The following is a 16,978-nucleotide window of genomic DNA, read 5'->3' as shown; positions in this document are numbered from 1 at the left end:
TGTTTGGATGTTTTTAAAATTAGTAAGGCGGAAGGGAGTAATTAGCCATTCCCCTTATTTGGATGTTTTAAAAATTAGGATGGAGAGAAGAGGAAATTATTAAAATAGACAAATTTACCCCTATTTGAAAATAGACTTGCAACATTGGTCTATGATTAATTTATTAGAAAGGTTTCTCAAAAAAAAAAAAAAAAATTTAGAAAGGGTAAATTATGAAATTTACTTGGACAATAATTTATCTACTCTACTCTCCCTCCAAATCTCTCCAATTTGGGGGAATTAAAAATGAGGGGTTAGAGGGAGTTGAAACCCCTCCAAACCCTTTCAAACCCCTCCCCCTCCTTCCTTAAAAAACGTCCAAACAAGGTAATTGGATTACTCTTCCTTCCTCTACTCTACTCCCCCTCCTTTTTTAAACATCCAAACATGCCATAACTTTGGTAGCCTCACAATTTTTCACATAATTTTTATTTTTATATATCTTTATTTATTTGACACATAGTTTTTATTTTTTAAATTCCTTTATTTGATAAAATCTAATCAAATGTCAATCATTCCTTTTAATACCCAATACGTAGCATGTATTTACTCCCATTAGGAACTGTTTTTCTTAGAGTGGCATGCAAGTCTTTGACTTGCTTCGAAGCATGTTTGTATGCAATACAAATTCCTTCATAGTAAAGGGTGTGTAGCTGACTTACTCTCCTAAAAATCATATACGATTAAAAGAACTGGGCTAAACTTGACCAATACATCTATATAAGAAGCAAGAACCCTCTTAGAAAAATTAAATAACATTATAGTTGTAGTCTCAACTTTTAAGCTGTGGGAAACCCACTGCGGAACATCAATCAACGAGACATATAGAAGAAAAAATGCACCATTCATCCAATCTTCACATGCCAAATTTGCATAGAGCCCATGAAATCAAACTAGAAATTCAACTACAATAACAACTGCATGCACCCCTTTTTTATGATGCCAAATATATCGAAACTCCGATTGACAACAAGGTGCGAAACACTAAATGTCCTATATTTACTTATGATGCATGAATTGCATGTTTAAATAAGAATTATTTAATATTATATATATTCTATATCTACATTTGCTACCACACTTTGAAAACTTTACAACATCATTATTTTATTTATTTGAACTTTAAACTAAATTTTGCCACTTCAAATTTGTTTCTCTTATATTTCTCTTGTGTGCCTCGATCCTCTTCAGTCCATTCTATCAACTTTGATTCTTTTTAGTTCATTCTATCCACTTGAGGCTTGTTTGGTCCATTTGGTCTTTCCGGTCCACTTTTGTTTTATTTGGTCCATTTGGTCTTTTTCAGTCCACTTTGGTCATATTTAGTCCACATTAGTCCTATTTGGTCTACTTTGATCCTATTCGGTCTATTCTTCCCACTTTAGTCCTATTCAGTCTATTCTGTCTACTTTGGTCCTATTCGGTCTATTTTGCTTCTATTTGGTCTATTCCGTCCAATTTTGTTCTAGTTGGTCGAATTTAGTCCTTTTTGGTCCACACTGATCTTATTCAGCCCACTTTGGTCTGATACGGTCCAATTCGGTCCACTCTGCTAACTTTGGTCCTATTCGGTCTTATTTGGTCCACTTCGATCCCATTCGGTCCTTTGAAACTAAAATTTTTGATTTTCATTTATTTTTTAAGTCATGGTAACATTGAACAAAGTGAAGTTATTTAACATTTACTAACTATCCAGTATATTGTACGAGACTAGTTCTAATTAATTGGTTGGATTTTGAATTATTGAAGAACACTGTCAAACGAAAGAAAGAATCCAAATATTCTTAAAATACTAAATTATTTCTTTAAAAACGTGAAAGTCAAGAAAACAAAAGACGTTAGAATTTTAAATAAGAAGATATAATCTACATTAAATGGGTAGAGGAACAAATGTCTATCTTGGACTAGTAGGGCAACTTTGGTTAAATTAGTAGCTCAAGAACTATATGCTTGTGTGTCCACCTTTAAGCTGCCAATACAAACCTTAGAAATTAGTTGCAATTTTAAGGAGACTGTCATCCGAAAGGTGAGAATATATAAAAACAAGGTTTTGATTTTCTCACTTCCACCTGTATACATATCTTTTTCGCATCTATCTTTATGTATTAAAATGTGATTAATACCCTGCCAATTATGAATATGTATGTAAAATAAAGGACGTAAACAAGTGGGAAATAATTTTTTTTTTCCATAAAAAACGTAAGGGGGCTAGGCTTTAGGAAATTTAATTTAGGCTATTAACAATGCTTTTATGGTGCCTCCAACCAGGAGAAGCTTAAGACCAAATATGGGAACGTAAAAGATTGGCTAGACGGGCAAAAAAACAGAGAGGTTAAAAATGCTTTCTAGGTTTGGAAAGGGGTGGAAAGCGAAGAGATATAAAGATTAATGGAGGGCTTCAAGCCTAAACCAAGAATAGAGGACATGACACAATTTTTTCATGTAGGGCGAACTTAATAAAAACTAGGGCAAATTACAACTTACTCACCCGTGGTTTGGACGAAATTTAAGTTACCTACCTGTGGTTTGAAATTTGACACTTTACCCACTTGAGGTTAGCTTAGTTAAAGTTCCATAACTCACTTATGTTGGGAAATTCAGACCCCGGTTGATAGAATTTATAAGTTTTAAACCCAAGTTGTTAAACCTAGAAACAAACAAACATCAATATCATGCACATCAAAATAGTAAATAAGACAAGATATGATAACCCAGGGAAACCAATGAAACAAACTAGTTTCACAGTAAAAAAAGCATGGGGGGAAACCTTCCCAAAAAGCAATTCACTATAATAAAGAGAAGTTTCAGATCTAATACAAAACTTTTGTCCCTAGACTCTACAATCCTCGTAGATGAACTTACAGTAGAAACCTTCTACCACTTCAGAACCTCTGAACTCTTCAATATATGAGCGTCACCCTTTTGCACGAATCCCAGTACTTGACTAACCAATGATGCATGGATCCTAGTATGTGACTAACTCTCAGCAACTTGAAGAAGATGTTGTTGGCTGCAAAGTTCTTCACTTCATCAACAATGAAGATCAAGAAACACTTGGTTACAAAATCTTAAGGCGCAAAAGACGCAATAACTTTTTGCAGAGAAAATAAGGCACTAGGTCACTTTCTGTATGTGTTCTCTATGTATAACGGCCATTAAAATAAGACTTATATATGTCTAGGGTTGTGAGAAAAGAAACCCTACACATACATGTCAGCATGAGCTGAAAATCAGATCTGGAAATTCTGATTTCGTAGATCTCGACAGCATATAAAATACTCAAAATTCTTTTTAAGTTTGATCGACAAGCAATTGAGTATACACATCACATTTGAACACATATAATCACACAAATGGAATAAGTATTCATTAAACATTAGTCTTGTGTGTTGTGTGTGTGGATTAAGTATGAACTAGTCTATCAATTCAATCAAGTCATACACAACTAGAATGAAGTCAAGTAACCTAGCTCACTTGTAGTGTAAGGTTGAATTTATTCAATCATTTTGTTGGCTTTATTCCGTGCCAAATTTGCTTGTAATTCAGCATTTAGAAACCCTGTATTTAGGTGGGAATCATGGAAGGGTAGTATGTGAAAGAGCGTGAAGAAAAGCTTAAGAGTGTGCACTCAAGAAAAGCCTCGTGACTGGATCTCGCGACTGGCTTGCGACTAGTGAGGCGCCAAAGATGGCATACGTGTGAAGCATGCAGGGGGAGCTGAAGGGTCACGCCAACTGTTGCACTACAGGAGAAAACCTCCAGTCTAGCCAGGCAATTAGCTCGCGACTCAAACTCACGACTTGTTCCAGTTGCGAGCTCGAGTCGCCAGAATGCCCTGTTTGGTTGTAACTGACTCTTCGCATTCCTCATACACCCTACTATAAATACCCTTGTACCCACGAAATGTAGAGAACTTCCAGAGAGAATTTTGAGAGAGAAACCCTAGAGAAAAACAAGATTGACTCATCCACAATCTTCATCCTTTGATTCTCCAAATTCCTCGACTCTCACCCTTTCCATTGACATATCCTTCAGAGGTACATTAGCCAAATCCTTATCTCACCATACCCATATCTGTGAGAAGGATTTTTGGTGCTTGGGAAGTAGTTTAGAAGGGACCAATTCATTTAGAAAGGACCAAAAACCCTTCTCACAGATATGGGTATGGTGAGATAAGGATTTGGCTAATGTACCGCTCAAGGATATGTCAACAGAAAGGGTGAGAGTAAAGGAATTTGGAGAATCAAAGGATGAAGATCTTGGATGAGTCAATCTTGTTTTTCTCTAGGGTTTCTCTCTCAAAATTCGCTCTGCAAGCTCTCTACATTTCATGGGTATAAGGTTATTTATAGTAGGGTGTATGAAGAATGAGAAGAGTCAGTTACAACCAAACAAGGCATTCTGGCGACTCGAGCTCGCAACTGGAACAAGTCGCGAGCTAATTGCTTGGCCAGACTGGAGGTTTTGTTCTGTAGTGCAACATCTAACGTGGCCCTTCAGTTCCCTCTGCATGCTTCACACGTGTGCCACCTTTGGCGACTCGCCAGTCGCAAGATCCAATCGCAAGACTTTTCTTGTGTGCACACTATTGAGCTTTTCTTCACGCTCTCTCACACACTACCCTTACATGATTCCCACCTAAATACAGGGTTTCTAAATACTAAATTACAAGAAAAGTTGGCACATAATAAAGCCAACAAAATGATTGAATAAATTCAACCTTACAATCTCCCCCTTTAGCTATATTGTGACAAAACCCTAAAATAAACTCTAGACTTAACATGTGAGTTGGGAACAATTGAACAAAACTCACTCACACCTAACTCTAGAATCTGTGAAGCTCTTGAACCATACGGACAAGTATTTCCTAAAAACAACAACACAATACGATCATTGTAAGCAGAAAACTTGAAATGCATATGGAGCAAGCACAATGCGATCAAGCAATAAAGAATTAAAGCAGTAAAGCATGGCTTGACCAAACAGGAAAAATCACTATAAGTAGTGACCGCAATGAACATCCGGACATGCAAGCTAATGAGCTCAATGCAAAGTATCATTTGCATGTCCAACACTCAACCGATACAACAACACAAGGTAATTGCATCAAGAGTATAAAATCCAACAAGGGCACAAGAGTGAAGTACTAAAGAAAATGCATAACATTGACTAGAAGTACTGAGCTACAAAGCTAAGGTACAAAAACAAGTACTGAATAACAACTTAAATAATTAGACCAAAAGTTTTAAACAATAGCAATGAAAACATCCATGAGTTTAAACCAACGTATTTAAAAAAGTGTTGTGCAAACCCATATTAAAATTATCCAACCATAGCAACAAAAACCATAATCAACATAAATTAGACAAAAAGATGCTTAAAGTTGCTTAAGGTTTTTCTCCCCCTTAAAATGGTGCTCCCCCTTAAGAGCTACTCCTTCATCTCCAAGGTTCTCCCCCTTTTTGACTGGAATGGCCAAAGTCTATTGCTGGGTAGTGAAGCTGTCAAACTTTGCTAAGAGAAAATTCATTTGGACTTGGATAGCATCAAGTCTATCAGATTGCTCATTCTGGACATCTTGAAGCCCATCAATCTTTTCAAGGATGATCTAAAATGCATCTAGAGGTACTACAGAAGATGATGAAGCTTGGCTCCTTTTGTGACAGCTTCTTGAGCTTGAGGGTTGTCCTTCTGCTTTTGTTTCAGTGTCCATAGGTTCTCCTTATGCTTGATCACCCTCCTTTTCATCACCCAGAAGATGAACTTTGATCCATGCAATAATTAAAGCATTGATAGCTAGAGGGGTCGTCATGAGGCTGATGTCTTCAAGAATTTCCACACCTTTTGCTCGAAAGAGCCTCATGAGTAGACTATGAAGAACCAACTTTGGCCTTGAAGATGTTCTTGTTTCATCAGCAATAATGCATAAAGCATGAGCACTAATATCAATGTAAGTGTTCTCCCAAAGCTCTATGAGAAAAATGGATCTTGCATTATTGATGGTGGTCATCTTCTTTACCGGGTACAGGTTGAACATCATGATCAAGGTAAGGCATCTCAGATCAGGTGGAAAAGCAGTAGTGTTGAGGCATCTTCCCGCTCTATCTCCACCAATATGAGATTGGACCGTCTCTATGGAGAGAATTCGATCCTTGTAATGAGTGAAGTCATGCTCTAGATCCTTAAATCCAAGAACATTATCAACATCCTCCAATTCAATGGTGAACTCATGGCCTCTAATCCAACAATCAATTTCATCCTCTTACAAGATTGCGTTGGCATAAAATTCACGGATCAACGGTTCACACACTCCCGAGAGATCACCAAGGAGCTTGTCCCAACCTCTATCTTGAAAACAACCTAAGATAAAGTAATCCTTCAAATCCACTAAGTCCACAAATCGTTCTTGAATAATTAGAGCCTTCACAAAGAACTGATTGTATCTTTCAAAATGTTTGGTAGACTTGAACTGAGTATTGTCCATTTTCATCCTTTTGTCAGCCTTATGTGCAGTAGACTTTTTCTTTGGAGTCATTTGCAAAAACATATTAGCAATGGCCACAACACAGAGCACATCATATGGTAACACAAAAATTAGTAACAAATTAGTAGCAATAAAATGGACTTAGAAACAGACCAAAGATTTGATCTACGGCACAGTTCAGTAACAACTTGACATGAGAAAACACAAAGCCTCAATGCTCAATAGAGTTTTATCATTAAGGCCCTCAAACATATCACATTATGTGTGTGTGAGCAAATATCATCATGTAAAAGCAAGGGCATGTTGCAAAGCACATAACCAGAGATGCTATTTCCAAACATTGAAAACCATGAACTCCCTACAACCATTGTATTCCTTGAAATCCTCAAGAACACAAGAAAATGCCTATGAGACTTTTTACCACGGGTATGATATACACAACACAATACAATCATGATATATTACTCAAAAATGAGAAGCACACATGAAAACATGTATATCAAGCATCATATTATCAATATCAACAAAACCCATTCAACAAACTCAAACAAAAATATACCCAAACCATATTCAAACATCATATTTTTCAAAACTCAACAAAACCTCAAAATCCAAGAATTTAAGGGTTATAAACATGAATTACTTTGAGAAAAGTAAAGAGCCCATACCTTTTCTTGAAGATTGATGAAGAGATGATGAAGAAAATGAAGGATTTTTGTGAGAACATGATGAGTTTGTAAGAGGGAGACAATGAACAGTCATAATGTAAGAGGGAAAACTGAAAAGTTTTAAAAACTGACTTGAAAAAGACCCTTAAAGCGCAAAACACGCGATTTTCGCGATTGTTTTAAGTTGCGAACAAGTCACCAAAGCAAGCCGCCAAAAACCCTCGTGACAAAATTTGGAAAAATTTGTCTAAGTGATTTTCGCGACTGGAAGTTCTACTCGTGAGTAAGTCGCAACGAGAGTCGCCAAACTTTCTGAGTAACCCTTACAACTGGAGCTTCCACTTACAAACAAGTTGCCAAACTGAGTCACGTGAAATCTAAAAACCCAGATTTTTGCAAAATATTCTATATTCTAAGTCTTTTTCGTGATTGGGACTTTGACTCACCAGAGAGTCGCGAATACCTTCTGTGTAAGCTCGCGACATGGACATGCGACTGGCTTGACTCATGAGGCAAGTCTCTAAAACAATGTTGCACAATTTTTTGAAATTTTTGACATTTTTCAAAATAAAACACTTTCCAAAAACAACTAAAACACTCAAAAATATTTTTGTGTTTGATCAACATATAATTGAGCATGTGCAACATATTTAATCAAGTACAATCACACAAATGAATAAGGCATTCATTGAACATAGACGTGTGATGTGTGTGGGTACCAAAGATGAGATGGTCCTTAGTCTAATGTGAAGCTTCAATGATCAATTCAACCAAGACATACACAATTAGCACTAGGAAAATAGACCTATCTCAATTATAGAAATATGCATATATGACCTCCCACAAAACTTGATATCATTATTTTGAAGCTTTTCATTTAGCTCCATGTACATCATAACATTTGATCATTTAGAATCAATACATCTCATTTTGAGATTGATGCCCGAAATTTTTGATATTTCAATTTGATGAACAAGCCTTTGGCTTTTTGGGCATCATACATTTATCATAAAATTCGCTTTCCCTTTTTCCTTGTCAAATACTAATATGTGCAATGGCTTTTGCAGCTCATTATCTCTTTTCATTTTGAGATTTACATTTGTTGAGCTTTTTAAGCAAAAAATAAAAGAGTGGGAAGATATATAGGCCCAAGTCTATGCAAGTTTCAAGATCAACAAAACCATTGACTAATCGTTCATGACAAGTTTGAAGATCTATTTACAACAGTCACATAGATGTCAAGATTTTTCCCACAATGATATGAATGCTGAATTACAAGCAAATTTGGCACAAAATAAAGCCAACAAAATGATTGAATAAATTCAACCTTATAATCTCCCCATTTGGCTATTCCGTAACAAAACTCTAAAACAAACTCTAGACTTAACATGTGAGTTGTGAACAGTTGAACAAAACTCACTCACACCTAACTCTAGAATCTGTGAAGCTTTTAAACCATATGAACAAGTATTTCCTAAAAACCACAACACAATACAATCATTGAAAGCATAAAACTTGAAATGCATATGGAGCAAGCACAATGCGATCAAGCAAAAAGGAATGAAGCAACAAAGCATGGCTTGACCAAAACATGAACAATCACTATAGCTAGTGACTGCAATGATCATTGAATGTTCAAATAGTGTGTAAAACACTATGAACGTTTAGACCCCCAATTACAAATTACCAATTCAAGCTTATTATCAAACAATAAATGTGCGGAACATGAACATAAGCTAATAACAGAATTGATAAACAATCTAAACCAATTAAAATCACATCCACAACAGAAATTAAATGGCAAAGATTAAGGGAAGAGAGATGCAAATACAAGGACAGCACAGCGATGTGTTATCGAAGAGGAAACCGAAGCCCTCGGCATAAAACCTCTCCGCCGCCCTCCAAGCAGTCAATAATCCACTAAAGAATGAAGTTGGGATACATGAACAGCAAAAGACCCTCCAAGCCTAATCTACCTAGTGTACCTAAGCCCTCCAAACTTCTTGCTCCAACAAGGTTGCGCCGAACCTTTGTCTTCTTTAGCTTACTGGATTCCGCTATAGCCCATAGCATCAACCAATAACCATTGGTCCCTTCCTAACTGCTTCCCAAGCACCAAATAGTCTTCTTACAAATATGGGTGTGATGAGAAAAGGATTTGGGTAATGAACCTCTCAAGGATGTAACAATGGAGAGGGTGAGAGTTGAGGAATTTGAAGAGTCTCTATGTAAAGATTGTGGATGAATCAATTTTGTCTTTCTCTAGGGTTTCTCTCTCAAAATTCTTTTTGGAAGCTCTTTACATTTCTTGAGTAGAAGGGTCTATATATACTGGTGGGTGTTTGGAATGCGAAAAGTCATTTTTCCAAAACAGAGCTGGCTGGTGACTTGACTGAGTCGCAAGATCAAGCCTTGAGCTAATTGAATGGTCAGTCTAGACTTCTTGTCCTATAGTGCTACAACTGGCATGACGTTTCAGCTTCTCTACATGCTTCGCTCATGTACATCATTTTGCGGCTTACCAGTCGCGAGCCACCCGCGAGATCCAGTCGCGAATCCCTACTTCACTGCACATTCTTAAGCATTTCTTCACACTCTCTCACACACTACCTTTACATGATTCCCACCTAAATATAGGATTTCTAAGTGCTGAATTACAAGCAAATTGGCATGGAATAAAGCCAACAAGATGGTTGATTAAATTCAACCTTACAATCATTCACATAAGGAATGAACATCCGGACATACAAGCTAAAAAGCTCAATGCAAATTATCATTTGCATGCCCAAGACTCAACCAATAGAACAACACAAGATAATTGTATCAAGGATATAAAATCCAACAAGGGTACAAGAGTGATGTACTTAAAGAAATGCATAACATTAACAACAAGTACTAAGCTACAAAGCATGGGTACAAAATACAAAACACAAAATACTGAATATAAACTTAAATAGATGATATCATTATGCAAGACATTAAACATAGGCCTTCAATATCGATGCTCCCCCTTTGATCAAGCTCTTCCTCCCCCTATCATTATACTCCCCCTATCATCATCATCTCCCCCTTTTTGTCATGGAATAACTAGTCCTCATTTTCTTTTAGCTTCCTTTGAATTTGGTCCAATTAGGTTTGGAGAGAAGTGAACTTTGTATCACAATGGATGTTGTGATGGTGTAGGAGAGAAGCGAGTACGGACATCTTAGTGCTTATGTCATGGACGGATGCCATAATGTTGTCTAACTTTTCATCATATGAGGATGAGCTAGAGCGTGAACCATTAGTATATGCTAAAGTCTCTTTCTTAATTCCCTTCCGACTATGACCAATGCTAGCGTTGAGTGTACAAATGTTGATTGGGCTTGGTTTCGAATAGGGAGATTCATCTTCCGATGGATGAATGCCTTTGAGTTTTAGTATCCTTGAAATAAGGCAGCAAAAAGGAATGCAAATCCTTGATTCAGTTCTTGTAACATTTTTGCACAGAATATGAAAAATATGAGCGCAAATATCGATCTCTTCATCAGTAATCAGATCATGAAGGAACAAAACTCTCCCGAGATTCATGTATTTGGTGCTGGATAGACGATATAGATTGTGAAACATGATTATTGTAAGCACTCGTAGTTCTGGGGAAAGTAAGGAAACACTGATTAAGTTCCCATTTTGTGAGAACTCCAAGTTCCTTCTAAGAGCATCCTGAAGTAAATCCTCATCCGGATTCAAATCATCATATATTGGTGGCTTGGTAAACATCGGCCGGCTGATGTGTAGGATTTCTGCCATATAAACGGGAGTCACTGAGAAAATCTTTCCCCTAACCCAGTATGTGAGCTCTTTGCCCTCGACAATGGCATTAGCATAGAACTCTTTCACCAAATTTTTGTATGCATCATCAAGGCCGAAAATCTCTTAGGATGAAGTTTTAGTGAGAGAGAGGTGTTTTGGGAGGTGAAGAGATGAGGGCTATCGAGAGAGATCGAGGAAAGTGAGATCTGAATTGTGAAGCATGTATTTATAGGAACCTCATAATTCTCGACAGATCGAGAGGTGTCAAGCTTTAAAGGCGTGAAGAGATACAACTATCGAACAACTGTCCAGAGGTGTCCACAGCAAAACAAGCTCGATGGATTGAGTAGCTATCAAGGAGATAGAAACTTTCTCGATGGATCGATGAGCTATCGAGAAGCTGTCGAGATTGCAATAAAAAGAAGCTGAAGAGCTCGATAGATAAGCTAGGTGTCGAGAGGTGTCGAGGAGCTATCGAGATTGCTTAAAAACAGTTTTCAAGAAGAGAAAAACACAGACATGAATGCAATCAAATATGCAACTCAACCAAGGGTCCAAACAAAATTTTAATCTCTCAATCAAGAAAATTGTAAGCCCATAGATCCCAAAACACACACACGCACTAAACAAGTCTAACCAATTTTATATTTCAAAAACAAGTTAAAACAGTTTAGTAAGCATACATTAACACATGTATTCCTTATGATGGCCAAATCACATTGTACCTACATATGCATCAAAAGTAGCAAAGAATATTGCGTTTTGTATGTGAAGACATCGCAAGATTGCATAAGTGTCTACATGTTATGACGATTTGAGATATGAGAAAATCACTTTAACTTACACACACTCATAACTATTTGATGGGGACTATCACCTTTGAGATACAACCTATAGCTCCCACATCTCCTAAAATACACACTTGTAATCATATATAAAGCATTTTGATCTTTTTGCTTTTATTTTTTCTTTGCATATATATATTTTTTCTTTTAAGCAAACCATGCATGGGCATATAAGAGAGAGAAAAGAAATACCCAATGATGTTAAGCATTTGACATTGCACTTTTGGTATGCAAAAGCATACAGATATCATTTTATGATTGGCGGACAACAGTGATGAGATGGTTATTTATGCCTTTCTCTTCGGATTTTCTAGTCCTTCCCATCAAAAAGAGTGATACGAGTGTTAAGTACAAGTGATTACTTAATCTTACTCATCACAAACAAGAGCCACAAAGCTCACATGCTTAGTTGTGCATAAAGATGCTCATCTAAGCCACAAGAGATACAAAATTTAGAAAACTTTGTTTCAATGGCCATCCAAGGTACACAAGTACCAATGTACACAAACATACACTGTTTTGTATTTTTCACTTTTGTATTTTTATTTTTATATGGAAAAAAAAAAAAACTAAACTAAAAACTAACCAAACAAAAACATGTTAAACAAAACAAAGTAATGCATGAAACTAGACTAACTCAAAACAATAAAGCAAAACACACAAATGATGAAAAAACAAAAACAAGAAAGGGAGATAGAGAGAAGAAGTGACAGAATCACTTGGAGCCCTTTTCCTTCCACACCTTGGAAGAACCTTTTTGTTTAGAGAACCCTTAATCCGGCGGTGAGGGGGAAGAGTTAAAACCGTTCAAATTTGAAAGGAACATGAAGGCTTTGAGCAGATCTCCAAAAGAAGCTAAAAATGATGGAAGCTGATTCTAATCTCCAGATGCGATCATGCTATTGCTCTTTTGAGTGGCTAACCACTTATAGCAATTATGTTGAGTATGTCCAGCTACACCACAGTGATGATAGAAATGCTACTTTTTCTGTTTTGGCTTTTGAGAGTTTCCCTTCTTAGCCCTAGGGTTTTTAATCTCTTTCTTATCAAGTTTAGGGGGTGCTTCTAGGATAGATTTACCCTTGTTTATGTTCTCACTAGCTAATTCATTTTTAATATCATTGTTCTTAGTTTTAATATTATTAGTAGGAGGAACAAAAACAGTAGCACTAGTAGAAGGAATACTAGGAGAAGAGAAATCATACCCTAAATTGGTTCGATCTGAAGTAGATTTTTGAAGACTGAGCATCTCATCGAGCTTAGCACTTGAAGTCCTTTCCAACTGAGCTCTGACTTGGACCAGTTCTGCCTCAAGCTTCTTGGTCTTCTCAGCCAAGAAATTATTCTCAAATCTTAGTGCTCCAATGGTCTGATTTGCTTCATCAAACTTTGTAGAGATTTCTTCCCGCTTAAACTTCACATCACTAAGCTTCTTGGTGGCCAACCTATACAACTTCTCATGCTTTTCTAAGACCTTGTATAACTTTGCATAGGCTGTGTGAATGTCATCTTGTTCATCCATCTTCTCAAACTTGGGCTCCACCAATTCCTCTTCTTCATCCACATTTTCAACAATCCCTTCAGTAGGATTTACGGTGGTAGTGAAGGCATTTAGGATTCCATCATCCTCATTGTCACTCAACGTAGCAGCAAGTGCTTTGCTCTTCCCAATGGTCTTTAGATACATAGGGCACTCTTGTTTCATATGACCAAAACCTTGACACCCAAAGCACTTTGGTCCTGAGGGTACAATGTATTGACCGACATCCCTAACATCCTTTTTCCCTTTATCTTGACTCTTGAACTATAAGGAACTCGACTGCCTACGGTACTTGCCAAAGCCCTTCCCATTGGCATTCTTTATAAACTTCTTAAATTGTCTAATGATGTAGGACTTCATCTTAGAACCTTCATCATTAGAAGACTCATCAGTATTACTGCTCTTGGCCTTCAATGCCATGCTCTTGCTCTTGCTCGATTTCTCGATCCTTGTCAAACCCAACTCATAGGTCTGCAAATTGCCAACCAACTATGTCAAAGGAATTTTGTCAATGTCCTTTGATTCCTCAATAGCAGTGATCTTGGCATGGAATCTCTCAGGTAGAGATCTGAGCACCTTTCTCACAATCTTGGGTTCAGAAATGGTTTCCTCAAGATTAAAAGCTGAGTTTACTATATCCTTGAACTTGGCATAGAACTCATCAAATGACTCATCCTCCTCCATCTTGATCTCTTCAAAGCTTGTAGTAAGCCTTTGAAGTTTTGAATCCTTGATAGCCTTAGTTCCTTTAATAGGTTGTCTGGAGAATGGTCCATCCTTTCTTAGTAGTTTCAGTAGAGGATATCTTCTTGAACTCCTCATTCGTGACTGCACTGAATAGAGCATTCAATGCCCTGTTGTTGAAGTTTGCCACCTTGATCTCAGCATCATCCCAGTCGGCCAGCGCTTCTGTAGGCTTGGTCTAGCTTATCTCCAAAGCTTGCCACACTTTCTCATCTAAAGACTACAAGAAAGCTCTCATGTGTACTTTCCAGTATGTATAGTTAGTGCCATCAAATAAAGGAGGTATAATAAGAAACTATCCTATATCCATGACAAACAGGGGTTAATGAATCACATAGTAAAGATTAAAATCTAATCAGAATGTGCTTGCTCTGATACCACTTGATAGGCCAAAAACGTATTGACCTCTTGTGATGAATTAATTGATTAATTAGCCAAGTTTATTAATTAATCAAATTAACATGCAATTGTATTTGGCAACACAAACAAATCACCAATTAACTAAAGTATGCAGCGGAAAATAAATTGACACGGTGATTTGTTTATGAATAGGGAAAACTTACATGGCAAAAACTCCACCAGGTGATTTTAAGGTCACCACTCGCAAGAATCCACTATTATTAAAACAAGCGGTTACAAATAAAGGAATCTTAGTACCTTATACCAACCTACAGTTGAACCCTTACCCCAATACCCAATTGGACTTATTCTGTAGTGACAATCTCTCCTTTTCAATGCACGGTTCCTAGTACGTGACTAACCAATTGCGTGGATCCCAGTACGCGACTTGATCACTAACTTGAGAAGATCATGAAGTTACTTGGTCACAAAACCCTATAGTGCACAAACACAACAGCTTTTTGAAGAAAAAGATGAACTAGGGCAAATTCTGTCTCCGATCACAATTTGCATAAATAAGACTTTGCTTCACACTTGTGCAACCTTTGACTACCCTTAAAATAATCCTTATATATGTTTAGGGTTGTGAGAAAAAAAAGCCCAAACATACATTCACGGATTGGATGAAAATTAGTCCTGAAAAACTGAACTTCATAAATCTCGATAGATAGCCATCTATTGAGCTAGCTATCGAGCCATGAGCTTCAGCAGCTTTTAAACCTCGGTAGATGTTAGCTATCAACCTTTAAAATCCAGCACTTCATTCTGTGATTCTTGGATAGACTTGCATAACTTTAACACTTGAACTTGAAACCTTGTTTCTTGAAGCATTAAACACATCATAGATCTACCAAATTACAAGTAAAGTGCGTTTTGTCAAAGGATTAGCCAATTACACAAAATAGTGACATATGTTCCTAACATTGAATCACATATGTCCTAACACTTGATATCCTCACAATCGAGTTCTATCAATATTTTTAAGTAGAACTCGCCATTAGCAATGTCGAATTCCACTTAAATTTTCAAAAAAATTTAAGTGGCAAAATATACATAGAACTCAATATCATTGTTTTTAAACCCAGACCGGATCGACCGAGTGAACCGGGAACCGGTTCATCAATGTCTTTATTTTGGTAAAAATTGATGAAAATATACTGTTGGCAGGACTTGAACCTACTCTCAGCAAGTGAAATAACATGTCCAGCATGCAAACCATTAGGCCACACATATCTTGTTGGTCAGGAATGAAAAATTAATAAATATAAACCAATTTAAGTATTAAATATATTAAAAAATTAAATAATACATCACAGTTTGACCTCGATTGAACCTCCGTCCGACCTCAAGAATCTTGAACCTTTCCCTTTCTCGGTTCATTTAATGGTCCGGATTTCAAAATCACGCTCAACATTGCTAATATCAAGTACCACCTATAACTTGATTTTGTTAAAATTGAGTTTAAAAAACAATGGTATTTTGCTAAATAGCTTCAAAATATGAACATTTTACTGCATAGTTTGTAATTTAGGGACAAATGCCCATTTTTCACTAGGTCAAAATTGTTAGGTCAAATGCCCTTATAGCAATTTTACTTTTGGTTGGCATTTTGTTAGCATGTAATGTTGCCACGTTGGGCTTTAAGTTTATCCAGATTGAGATTAATTCTATTACAATATTATCATGGTTAACTAATAGAAATGCAACTTACCCTCCTAATATGATGTCTTTAATATATGATTGCAAGAGCCTCATGGAGCAGGATTGGGTGGTGCAAACGCGTCATATATACTGTGAAGCAAACGGATGCGTGGATGCACTAACAAAGCGGGGAACCCACCAACAACATCTTTTGTCTGTTTATAGTACCTGTCCCAGTTTTGTATACCATTGTTATGTAAGGGATTTGGCAGGCTCGAGAGTAATAGACTGTGTTCCGAACGGCCAGATTATAATGTTGTTGTATGAACTCTATATTATATAAATAAGACCTCCTGTTTCTAACCCAAAAAATAAAAGGATTTTTTTTAATTGATCTTATCCATGTGAAGATCATTGGACAGGAGTATATATATGAAAATGCAATGTGGTGGACTTGATTATTTATTCTGAAAAAATGTTAGTTGGACACATACATATATGTGCTAGATATTTTATTGTGTATTTGTTATATTGTGACTATGGTTTCCTTTTTTGGTTGTTATAAAATGAAGAACTACGGAGTTGGTATTTCAAGAATTGAAACAATAAAGCCAAATTCCAACAATTTAATATATATATATGTGGGGACTGGGTTTTCTTTTGGCTGCCCAGGCCCAATGGACCCGGGTCAAAAGCCCAACGAACCCCGCAATGAATTTGTAGAGAGTGGGTTGAAGGTCTAGGCACCCGCCGGCGCTCGAGTGGCGTGGACTCCGGCCTCTTTTATTTAAAGAACAAAGGATTTAGATAAAATTACATCTGGGAT

The sequence above is a fragment of the Quercus suber genome, unplaced genomic scaffold, assembly GCF_002906115.3.
Source record: "Quercus suber isolate HL8 unplaced genomic scaffold, Cork oak 2.0 scaffold_31, whole genome shotgun sequence".
In the NCBI taxonomy this organism is placed as follows: domain Eukaryota; kingdom Viridiplantae; phylum Streptophyta; class Magnoliopsida; order Fagales; family Fagaceae; genus Quercus; species Quercus suber.
Note: the sequence above shows the minus strand (reverse complement) of the source record.